We start from the raw sequence: 12469 nt of genomic DNA, 5'->3' as shown, positions 1-12469 counted from the left end.
GAAGGGACAGTACAGCTGCCACCTGCCTGCGGACAGTCTGTAGCCCTTATGCCCAACCCAGCTTGATGGTGTCCCTGCTGCAAAGTTATGTAAACCAAAGCCCATCCCATTCCCAGTGTGGGAAGGGACAGGGCAGGGCAGCTCCTTCTGCTCCTTATCTCCAGATAAGACCAGGCTTGGGACTGTTGAGACAGACACAGGAATCCCTGTGCAGATGATTTTTCATTGCTTAGTCAAAGCCTTGGTGGACCTGTTCCAGAAAGGTGCCAGGCTTTAGAGGGAAATCACTGAGTGAGGTTGCTCCTGGGTGCCCCAGATTACACTGAAGAGTGTGTGTGTAAGAAGAGGTCCCTCGCTGGGTGGTGCTAGCACTCGGGAGGCAGAGGCAGGCGGATCTCTGGGAGTTCGAGACCAGCCTGGTCTACAGAGCTAGTTCCAGGATAGGAACCAAAGCTAGAGAAACACTGTCTCGAGAAAGAAGAAAGGAAGGAAGGAAGGAAGGAAGGAAGGAAGGAAGGAAGGAAGGAAAGAGAAGAAAAAGATGTCCCTCAGAACATCTTTAGGATGATGGCCCAGGAGTGGTCAGAGACATAGAGGAGCAGTAAAGTCAGTAGACAGGGCCCGAGTGTGAGGAGGAGCTTCCAGAAGGACCATGGAGAAGTGGAACTAGACTGCAGTCAAGGAGCTAATGACTCCTTTGGTTCAAACCAGACTGAGGCTAGCACAGGAGGAGAAAACATGAACAGATCGTTTGTTGGAGCTAGGAGAGGAGGGCATTGAGTTCCTAGAGTGTGCGGGTGTGAATGGAGGGGCACGAAGATGGTAGAGAGTAGACTTGGAACCAGACAGAGGCAAGAGCAGTATGGCGGGATCTGCTAGAAGGCGGCTTGGCTGACTGACTTCCTCTTCATGGCTCCCTGTCCTAGGCGTCCTGATCCTAAGATCTTAATGCTGGACAAGCACAGTCCACACAGGTGTGGCATTGCCAGGCAGCCTTATGTATTCTCGCCTTGTATTTCCTCCTGAGAACATGGCAGATCACTATGGCAGTACCCAGCCTGAGTGAAGCTGGCCACTTAGACCTACACAAAGTTTCTCTGCTTTATAATGTGATGCGTTTTCTGTGCTGTTACCACCTTCACACACACACACACACACACACTTTTTTCCAAGATGGGGTTCTACTATGTGGCATAGGCTGGCCTCAAATTTAAGATTTGCTTCCTGGCCATGGCCGTTAACTGCTTGACTGTTGGGATCACTGGTGTGAGCCACCATGCTGGGCTCTGGACTTCTGCAGGAAGCCTGAAGCACCAGAAGCGCCGCTGTGCTTCTCGGGTTTGTTTGGTTGATTGCTGGTCTCGTGTGTAGCTGGCCTGGTCTTGAGCTTGCAGTCCTGGGGTTGTAGATGTGCACCGCTATGCTAGACTGCACTGCTATCTCTTAATCCGAGAAGATATGAAAGATTTGAGCATGCTGTGGGTAGTCCAGCATCTGTGTGCTGTTCTGGGGATGGACCCACAGCATGTGGTCTTGTGACCACCTGTGCAGTGCTGGGGGGCGGACCCATGTTTGGAAGTGCAGCTACAGTCTTTTTTGCAGTGTTGGGGATGGAACCCACATGCTAGGTTCTGTACCCGTGAGTTACATCCCCAGCCTCTCAGCATTGCTTTTGAGCCATAATTTGCTTGTTTTTGTGGATTCCTCTCTGAAAAAATCTCAGAAGTTGTTCGCTGGACTAGTCCTGAACCCAAGCCTTTGGTGGGCTGTCCCATATGAGGCCTTGGTGCTGACTGCGTGGCCCCGCCCAGGCAGGGCCTTAGGCTGCATCACCGCATCCTGTGCCTGCTTAGCTTCTCCTTGGTGAACTTTGGGTCCACAGTCTTGGGGAAGCAGCTCTGAAGAAGACAGGGCACAGGCGCCTCCTCACTGAGGCCTGGGAGGGAGACGGAAAGGTTCAGGGCAGCTGTGGCGTAGCACTGAGGAGTTGCGGTGAGTCTGGCTGGCGCTTCTAGAAGACAGTGCAACGTGGAGACATTTTGGGCCTCTGTGAATTTTGCTCTAAAGCCATTGCCACCATCCACTCCACATCCCATGGATGTTTTCTACATCCTCAGGGTTATTCTTTTTTTTTTTAAGATTTATTTAGTTATTATGTATACAATATTCTGCTTCGATGTATGCCCACACGCCAGAGCAGGGCGCCAGATCTCAGTACAGATGGTTGTGAGCCACCATGTAGTTGCTGGGAATTGAACTCAGGACCTCTGGAAGAGCAGCCAGTGCTCTTAACCTCTGAGCCATCTCTCCAGCCCCCCCTCAGGGTTATTCTTTTTTTTTTTGGTTTTTCGAGACAGGGTTTCTCTGTGGTTTTGGAGCCTGTCCTGGAACTAGCTCTTGTAGACCAGGCTGGTCTCGAACTCACAGAGATCCGCCTGCCTCTGCCTCCCGAGTGCTGGGATTAAAGGCCTGCACCACCACCGCCCGGCCTCAGGGTTATTCTTTATTGTGGAACAACCCCAAGTAGGGACATGTGGAAGTACCTGGCATGCCCAAGGAGGTAGCTACATGGCAGATTCTAGTATTGTCACTTCCTGGAGCTTTGGAGAAACAGAACCGAATCTAGACTGTCTTCTGTACCATCCATACATGTACTACGGTCCTGCAGCAATGTACTGTGTACTACGATACTATGCCTCTAGTACCGCCTGCACTGCAGGACGGTGGTTCACGAGTTGGGCAAGAGCCTGGAGATTGAAATACATACACACAGACAGAGACATGGATCATCCTTGAAACAAGAATGCCAACTTTAAGCCGGGCGATGGTGTCGCACGCCTTTAATCCCAGCACTCGGGAGGCAGAGGCAGGCGGATCTCTGTGAGTTCGAGACCAGCCTGGTCTACAGAGCTAGTTCCAGGACAGGCTCCAAAGCCACAGAGAAACCCTGTCTCGAAAAACAAAAAACAAAAAACAAAAAAAAAAGAATGCCAACTTTATTGTGTTCCAGGGCAGCTTATATACTGCCTTCCTTGACTATGGCCACGCCCTAGCTGTTCGGATCCTTCAGCTGCAAGCCTGCTGCCGGAAACCACTCCCCTGCCATCAGGGTCTCGTGCTCAGAGCAGCTGAAAGCATAGGTTGTTCAGAGCAGCTGCAAGCACAGGAAAACAAGCTGTTTACTCTGGCAGGCAAAGGGTCATAGAAAATTCAGGGTCTGAGAGTCCGCAGTCCCCAATAGTTTCAACCTTAGGAATGGCAGCACTCTTTGTGGGTGATCCTCAGGTGGTGGCCAAGTGACTGGCAAGCATTGGAGTTCAAGCCCTTCATGTGACCCTTTTCCCATGTGGCTCGCCACCACCACTGCAGAGAAAGGGAGCGTACACTGGCCTGGTGGAGCCAGGCAGACATCCTTCGGTCTTGGAGGGGCTGTGAGCCTCCTTCTCTTCCAAGAGAAGATGGGAGAGAACTCAGCCCCCGCGGGTCCACCGAATGCATCTTATGTACTGTGACCAGCAGGGCTGGTTGGCTGATGGCCGAGGTGCTCTGCCTGACAGCATGCTTAGCTCAGAGGTTTGGGGTCATGCTGCTTACTGCCAGTGATGCAGCCCTTGGTGAAGTGCCCTGGGCAAGATGACTTGTGAGTGCTGGCCTGGTTAAGATCAGCCTGCAACAGAGCATCCAGTAAAGACACCAGCCTGTTTCTTACGTCCTACTAGAGTCTTGCTAATGAAGAAGTAATGGAGTTTGCTTACTAAAGAGCTCTGCCTAAGAGGGCCCTCTGATGCCAGACTCCAGATGTTATCTGAGTTCTCCAGTCAAGTTCGAACCTGACCCCTGCAGCTCACTGGCAGGTACACTGAGAAGCTGTGTATCAAGGATAGGGGGAAACCACATGTACCTCCCACATAGGTGACCTATGTGAATATTTGTTACATAGCCAAATTTGGTTTGTATGTTTACCAATTTATAATTTACTTTTCTTACCCAATAACTGCACATTATAGATACCTTTCCATGACAAGGTAGAATTTGGACCTGGAGTCAATATTGTCCCCTGCCCTTGTATCTATGTTGCTAGGAATCTACCCCAGGACCCGTGCGTGCTAGTGCAATGCTCTGCCATCAGGTTGTCTCAGTCCCCCTGGATCCGAAGGTTCAGTGTTGTTTGTGTAGCTGCACTAGTATTGCTGGGCTTCCGAGATGCTGTGCCCAGCACGTCCTCCTACCTTTCAAGTCCATGCCCTTCCGTCAACATGGTTAACCTGCCTGTATGCTCTACATTGACAGTCCCAGGGAGAGCTGGGCTGGTTGTGTCCCTCTGGTAAAGGTACCATTCCTATGAGGGGCCTTTTGCAGTAGCAGTTCTGCCCAGGTTCTAGTCCCTCTACCTTTGAGCATGGGTTCCCCACTGTGACTTGTCGTTATCCCTGAAGCCTATCTTCCACCAAGAAGCTTAATATTGACACTGTTTGCATAAATAAATGCTGGCTTTTTGTTGTTGTTTGAGCATCTCATTTGGTAGCCCATGCTGACCTTGAACTCACAGTAGTCCTGCTAGACTGTGCCTGTGAGATCCTGGGATTACAGGTGTGTGCCCCTATGCCCAGCAATAATGCCATTATCAAGTCTCCTCAGTGGAATGAGACGTCCTTCTCTAGTGGGGACCTTATTTGTATCACCTCTGAGCAAGTGTAGATGGCTTGTGCTGGGCACAGCTCTGGCAAACTGATTTCTGTGTGCAGTGCTTGAGTGTTCAGGATGCTGAAAGATAAGGGGGGGGGGTCGTCAGAACTCACAGCTTTTCCCACTTCTGGCCCTAGGAAAGGTTCCAGAGCTCCATTTGCCAAGGTGGCAGTTTCAGTGGTGTCTGAGTCTCTAGATAAACTCCTAGCTGCCTCCTGCCCACAGTCACATGTGCAGAAGCAATTAATGTCAGAATTAAATGTCTTCCACACCATAGTGTCTGTAAACCAACCCTGCCATGCCAAGCAAGTCCCAATGATAGTAAAGCCCTTTGCATAAGATGGCGGAGCCACTTGCAACCTATTCACACACCGCTGCATGCTTCGTGCCATCTCTGGGTGCGCTGCGGAGCAGTTGTCTAACTCTGTAATGTAGGCGGCGAAAGCAATGGTGTATGTAGAACATCGGCATCAGCTTATTGTCCATAACTCTTCACTCTGTAGTTGGTTGAGCCTGCAGGTGTAGGCCCCTCAGAGGTGGACGCTGTCTGTAAGAGCAGAAACAACAGCCTGGTCAGGTTGTGCCAGTACAAACGTCTGTGAGCTAGGTTCCCTACATGCCTGCTTTTGAATGGGATCGAGGATTATGAAGGAGAAAACCACAGAAGGCTGCTTGTCTACTTAGCATAAATATCTGAGTCAGGGAACACTTGGCTGAAGGCTTAAGTGATAAATGTGTGTTTTGTAATCAGCTGTCGTAAATATTAAACAAGTGGGAGATGGTGAAGGGCAGGAACGTGCTCCGTATGCCTTCTGCAGAGGCCCAGAGTGATGCCTGCTTCAGTCTGAAGGGATGGCAGGAAGAGCACCCTTCCAGGCCAAGTCCCCAGGCTTCCCCTTTTCCAGCACTGTCCCTTAGAGCTAGCATGATGTCATCAAGAGGGGAGATGATTGGTGCAGCTCCACAGAGGCCTTGTCGCCTTTAACCCCTGAGAAGACAAGAGGTCTGCGCTTCCACCAACGACTCGAAGCGTGTCACAGGTCTGCAGTGTGCATTGTTCCTTGGTATGTAAACAGGCGCAGCCCTCCCACTCAAAACAAGAATGTGGCTGGCCACTCCCACCTCTGGGGACAGCCCGGAGCCTGGAATGTCTATTTAAGTTGCTTCCTGGCACATGCTGGAGTCACAGCCTTCCTTCATCCTCCCAGTTTCTGTTGGTTTTAGGTTTGAGGCATTTTGTTCTTACTGCTTACGTCACTCTTGCTTCCAGCTCTGCATTTTTTTATATTTAGTGAACTCTACATTTTTCTTTTTTTTTTTTTTTTTTGGTTTTTCGAGACAGGGTTTCTCTGTAGCTACGGAGCCTGTCCTGGAACTAGCTCTTGTAGACCAGGCTGGCCTCGAACTCACAAAGATCCGCCTGTCTCTGAGCTCTACATTTTTCTCTGCTCCCCTCCCTGCCTCTCCCTTCCCCCTTCTACCTTCCCTCAAGGTCCCCATGCTCCCAATTTATTCAGGAGATCTTGTCTTTTTCTACTTCCCATGTAGATTATATCTATGCATGTCTCTCTTAGTGTCTTCATTGTTGTCTAAGTTCTCTGGGATTGTGGTTTGTAGGCTGGTTTTTTGTTTTTTGGTTTTTTTTTTTTTGCTTTATGTTTAAAAACCACCTATGAGTGAGTACATGTGATAATTGTCTTTCTGTGTCTGGGTTACCTCACTCAAAATGTTTTCTAGCTCCATCCATTTTCCTGCAAAATTCAAGATGTTATTTTTTTCTGCTGTGTAGTACTCCATTGTGTAATTGTACCACATTTTCCTTATCCATTTTTCAGTCAAATGGGCATTTAGGTTGTTTCCAGGTTCTGGTTATGACAAACAAAGCTGCTATGAACATAGTTGAGCACATGTCCTTGCGGCACGATTGAGCATCCTTTGGATATGTACCCAGATTTCTCCTTCTGTTTATACTCTCTGCCTGCCAGCTCCACCTATCCTTGTTCCTGCCTTGCTGTTGGCTGTTCAGCTCTGTATTAGGACCATCAGGTGTTTTAGACAGGCAAAGAATCACAGCTTTACAGAGTTAAACAAATGCAACGTAAACAAAAGCAACACACCTTTACCTCATTAAACAAATGTGCAAATGTTCCACAGCATAAACAAAAGTAACACACCTTAAAATAATATCCTACAACAAGCGAGTTCCAGGACAGCCAAGCATGGCTACATAGAGAGACTCTGTCTCAAACAAGCAAAACAAAACAAACCCAACTCTGGTAACACATGGAAGTTAGTGAGTAGACTATTCAGATGTGATCTTTATTCCTGAGCCGAGAGTCACTGAGACATTTTCTCCTGACTTGTTTTGAGGGGCAGTATTTTAAGGTCTTACTATGAGGCCCACACTGACCTCAGATGACAACAATGAAGTTAGAGGGGTGCACCATCATGCCCAGCTTCCACATACTGAGACATGTCTAGACATATACGCTCTGACTCCAGTCTCATCGTCAGTGCACCAGGCTGTGGAAGGAAAGGTTTGGTATGATTTTGGCAATGGTAATTTGCCTTGGATAATTCTAAACAATGGCATCTGAGACACAGTAGGCATCCTTTTAGTGTTTTTTTTTTCTTCGCAGTTATTCATCAAGCTAGTTTGTTAAGTACCTGCTGTGTCCCAGGCTCTGTTGTAGATGCTGAGAAACAGCCTTGTTCAAAAAGACAGAGCCTCTGGCTTTCTCATGTGGGCACTCTAGAGAGTCGGCCTGGAGAGGGCCAGGGAGGTAAATGAGCAGGTTTGCCAGTGTGTCGTTAGTCCGCAGGAGAGGACGAGGGTAAAGGATGCGGCCAAACTGTGGTGTGGCGGGCGAAGGGAGGAGCCAGCAGCATTATTCAGCTACTTTGTTTCTCTCTGTAAAAGAAATTTCAAATTCCATCCTGTGCTCGCACGTCACAGAGAGGACCCTGGAACTCAGGTCTCCTTCCCGGTCCCCTCCCTGTCATACTGCTGCCCGCCTTTCCTCTGTTCCTGTGGGTTTGTTTGGTTTGTTGTTTTTCCTTTAGACTGTGTCCGTACCTCTTAAATACCTGCACATCAGGTTTCTAAGTTGTGGGCTATGGGGAAATCTGAGTCCTTGAGACTCCCTCAGGGTCCATCATGCTTTCCGCTGGGTGGGATCCCCGGGTGAGTTCTGCTGCTTCCCTATCTCAGGAGAAGTTTTCATGAACTTATCATGTGATCAGTGAAGCTGAGACCTAAATTCCAGGGTTCTAAGACAAGGGAAGGTGTTCAGAATTACTAAGACGGCGGTTCAGTGAGTGAATCAGGTGTAAAGGCCTCCAAGGTGATCAGTGCAGGTGTAAGAGGCCCTGCCACAAGGAATTTGCCTCGTATGCCGTTCAGACTTCCCCTAGAAGCCTGGTGCGTCTTACACTCGTCCCCGCGGAGCTTGGTGCGTCTTACACTCGTCCCCGCGGAGCCTGGTGCGTCTTACACTCGTCCCCGCGGAGCCTGGTGCGTCTTACACGTGTCCCCCAGGAGCCTGGTGCGTCTTACACGTGTCCCCCGGAGCCTGGTGCGTCTTACTCGTGTCCCCCAGGAGCATGGTGTGTTTGACATGTGTCCCTCCAGGAGCCCGGTACATCTTACATGTATCTCCAAGGAGCCCAGTGCATTTTGCATGTGTCCCCCCAGGAGCCTGGTGCATCTTACACGTGTCCCCTGGAGCGTGATACGTTTTGTATATGTACCCCTAGGAGGCTGGTACATGAGTTGCAAATTTCACCACAGCCAGTTACAGAATGAAATATAGGGACTTCAGTCTCCTCTCTGGCCTTGGGTGGAGTTTATAGGTCAGTATAGCAGGAGGTTCCTAGGCACTAGGTACGAAGGCAGAAGATGATGTCCTCAGACAAGTGTAACTGGTACTATGTGGTTAACGTTGCAGCTAAACGATTACTTGGCCAGATAGTGAGGGGACAAGCCTGTATTTTGTATAACTCCAGGAAAGCAGTTCCTGGAGCTCGTTTTGGCTTCCTTGGGACTCTGCAACCCTCAGGCAGCACGGAGGCACCCCCACCCCAGGGAGGAGGTGTATTATAGTCTAAGGTCCTAGCTCCAGACTTGTATAGGTTGCTCTTCCGGCTCAGGGTTCCTCTGTCGCTGTTTTGTGTCTTCCCCAGTGGTGTTCTTTCTGTGCCACCGAGTAAGTGGGTGAGAAGGGAGCCTGGGCCTGTGGCTGCTAAGTGGCTCTTCTGCTGTTTCTCACAGCTCTAATGACCCAGTGTCTGGCACCACGGGACCCACCTGTCCATAGCTGTAGGCAGCCTGTTTGTCTGTCTGGACAGGTGGGAAACCATCTGAGCTCAGTAGGGGCTGACAAATGACAGTTTGCCTGGCAATCTGTTCCTGACTGGCCTCATTTAAACAGCTAAGAAGCCATTGTAAACCCCAAGAGTCGTGTGCTTTGTACAAATGTTCTGGTTTCTTCCCATTTTCTTCTTTCTTTCGGGAGTGGGGGAAGGGTGTTGAGACAGAATGTCACTCACAGATGGGCCTGGTCTGGAGCTCTTGGTGAGCTTCCTGGGTTGAAGGTCACAGGCATGCACCCCTGTGCCCACCTGCCTTCCATGCCCAGTGAGGCCTTGTCTGTTGGGCAAGGACAGGCCCTAGAGTATCCGCTGAGAAGCTGCTCTCCATTCTGGCACAAACGGTTTCCTGGAGAAGTTTCTCTCCAACCACCAGCCCTGCCCACCACGCAGCTCGGGACGGTAGAGAAAGCTGAAACCCAGCGGCCGTGACCGAGGCGAGCCTCTGTTTTCACATCACGGCTCAGCTTTGAGCTGCCCAACGCCGAGTCTCAGAGCTGTTTCTGTGCCTCTGGAGGGCGTTTGTGTCTTAAGCAGCCCCCCTCCTGCCCAACTGGCTGTGGAAATCCAGGCAGAGCCAACTCTGAAAGTGGAATGTTTATACCCTGGGGATTTTTTTTTTTTAGAGTTAATACCAACCATTGACCAGAAATAAATGTTTGGTTTTTTCCTCAGTAATAGGTCTTGCTGTGTGAGCCAGATTGACCTTGAATGTTCTGCCCGCCGCCACCCTCAGCTCCTGGGTTGATGGGATTACAAGTACATACCACCACACCCGCCCATGTGGTGCAAATTCAGAAGTACTTAGTGAGGAACAGGGAGTGAGAAGTGAGTCTCCCCCACCTTCTTACACCCCCAGTTCCTCTCTCCCTAGTCGCTAGTGTCCTGCTCATGCTAGAGCGTCTCCAACATAGCAAACATTGTTCTCTTTAAGATAAAGACAATACTGTGTGTATGTGCTGTGCAAATCCTTTTTTGTCTGATAATAGCTTTTTAGATGACTAACCAGACCTCATTACAGATGGTTGTGAGCCACGTGGTTGCTGGGAATTGAACTCAGGACCTTTGGAAGAGCAGACAATGCTCTTAACCTCTGAGCCATCTCTCCAGCCCTAGATGACTAACCAAGAGCATGTGGAGCTTAGTCCTAGACCCTGCAGCACACACACACAATTGTCCACTGCAGAAGGTTCCTGCTGGTGGACTGGCAATTGTATGGCACTCTTGCTGATTAAGAAGAGGACTGGGGCAATGGCGGATCCTTGTGCAGTCATTTCCAGAAACCGAATGGCTGGCTTCCTGTCAAACTTGCTCTCCCACTCAGAACACACAGAAAAAGCTGCTTTTCTGTACTCCCTAGCATAGGGTAATCAACAAGAAACGCGTCCAGCACTTTGCTTAGCAGATTGGCAGTAGTTTTTTTTTTTTTTTTAGGCAAATGTGTAGCCTAGACTGTCCATGTTCTGGCTAGCCTGTGCTACACATGAGTCCCTAGCTCAGAAACAAAAGATAAAATCAGAGAGCCGTTTGCTTTCTCTTTCCTTGACTGTTGAAGTGCTCTTACCTACTATAGCAGCTCTGTGTGTCTGAAGGGATTGGTCCTTCATCAAGTTGACATCTGCTTTTTGGGTTTGTTTCTCCTGCTGACGACAGGACCCAGGACCCTGTGCATGCTGGGAAGTGCTCCATTGCTGAGATGACTCTTGGTGCTTGCACCTCATTCTTTAAAAAAAAATGCAAGAAGTTTTAAAATTTGTTTTCTTTTGTTTTGATTGTTTTTCGAGACAGGGTTTCTCTGTGTAGTCCTTGCTGTCCTGGATCTCACTCTGTCGACCAGACTGGCCTCAAACTCAGAGATCTACCTGCCTCTGCCTCCCAAGTGCTAGGATTAAAGGCGTGAGCATTTTAAAGTGATCTTTAAGATGTTATCTTAATTGCTTGTATCTGGGGCGGGGCTGTACCTGTGAACGAAGGTGCCTGCAGAGGCCAGGAAAGGACCTCGGTTCCCGTGGGAACTGGAGTTACAAGTGGTTTCAACCACTGATGGGGGAGCTAGGAGCAGCACTCGGTCCTCTGCTCTCTGCAGGGGCGTCTCCCAAGCTGTCTTAGCTGCCTTGTCTAGCCCCAGAAATGAGCACCCTTCTAAAGTTACCTGCTTTTCCTCAGTGACCTCCGCGTTGTGTCCCCAAACAGCACTGTTTTCCCTCTGAACTTTATGGCTTTGCCTTTCAGCCGTGGTTTCTTCTGGGATTTCTGTTTTGTTGCTGAGCTCTCTGTCAGTTTGTAGCAGTGATCTGATCTAGTCCACAGTATAGCTTGCTTTTTGAGAGGAGGAGCTGAAAGACCTGGCCTATGACCTTGGCGCTGATAATTGGAGGAGGAGGTGCCTTGTAGCACAATTGATTTTAGAATTCAGAAGTTTTTGGACTATTCTTGTTTCAATTATTAGAATACTTTTAAATATTACATTCACTTTTGTGGATTATTCTTGTTTCAATTATTAGAATACTTTTAAATATTACTTTCACTTTTGTGGATTATTCTTGTTTCAATTATTAGAATACTTTTAAATATTACATTCACTTTTGTGGATTATTCTTCTTTCAATTATTAGACTACTTTTAAATATTACACTCACTTTTGTGGATGTGTGCACGTACAGAGGACTGCTTGCAGGAGTCGATTCTTTCCCCTGGGTGGGCCCTGGGGATGAACTCAGGTCATCAGGCCCAGTGACACCAATGAGCTGTCTCATCAGCCGGACTCTAAATCCAGACCCTTGGACCAGGCGACAGTGGCACACGCCTTTAATCCCAGCACTCGGGCGGCAGAGGCAGGTGAAGAAGGTCCCTTGGGAGAGGGCCTCCAGTGACCAGCTCCACGCCCAGGCCCGACTGAGGCTCTGCAGGGCTTTGTTTCCATTTGTTTCTTTTGTAACTTTCAAAGTGAAGCAGTGGTTTCCACCAAATTCTCGAGTTTTGTTCTGAGTTCAGGGTAGCCCCAGCCCTCATGAACAGAATCCCTGTTCTCTAAAGTGCCTGCCAGCTTTAGCTTGGACACTTCACATTCCTCTCTGTCACCAGTGAGATCATGGGAAGTCCTTTCCCATTTCCAGCTAAAGTCTGCTTCTCTCTCTCTGTTTTCCAGCTGCTCTACCCTGCTCTGCTCTGCTAAGCCACAAGGTGGGCAGAAGAGGGTGTGTGGGGTGCGCGCTACATCTTGCGCCTTACCCTACTTTATCCAGGAATTGCATGTGTCTCCCACGTCCTCAGAAGTTAAGAGACCAGTCTGTTGGGGAGCTCAGTCATTGATGTCCCCTTGATGCTCCCCAAGATGCCGTTCCCGTCAGAGGCTACAATGGAAGCTGCTGTACTGTGTACATGCACATTGCTTTTGCTTTATGTTTGTTTGTTTG

The 12469-nt window shown here is 49.2% G+C and overlaps 1 protein-coding gene across 6 annotated transcripts in view; it reads left to right on the top strand.

Moving 5' to 3' along the window:
- Anks1a (ankyrin repeat and sterile alpha motif domain containing 1A) overlaps positions 1-12469 on the top strand; it is a 161904-nt gene that overhangs the window by 96946 nt on the left and 52489 nt on the right. The window lies entirely within an intron of this gene.

Source organism: Chionomys nivalis, chromosome 19, assembly GCF_950005125.1.
Source record: "Chionomys nivalis chromosome 19, mChiNiv1.1, whole genome shotgun sequence".
Taxonomy (NCBI): Eukaryota; Metazoa; Chordata; class Mammalia; order Rodentia; family Cricetidae; genus Chionomys; species Chionomys nivalis.
Note: the sequence above shows the minus strand (reverse complement) of the source record. Positions and strands in the feature narration are given on the sequence as shown.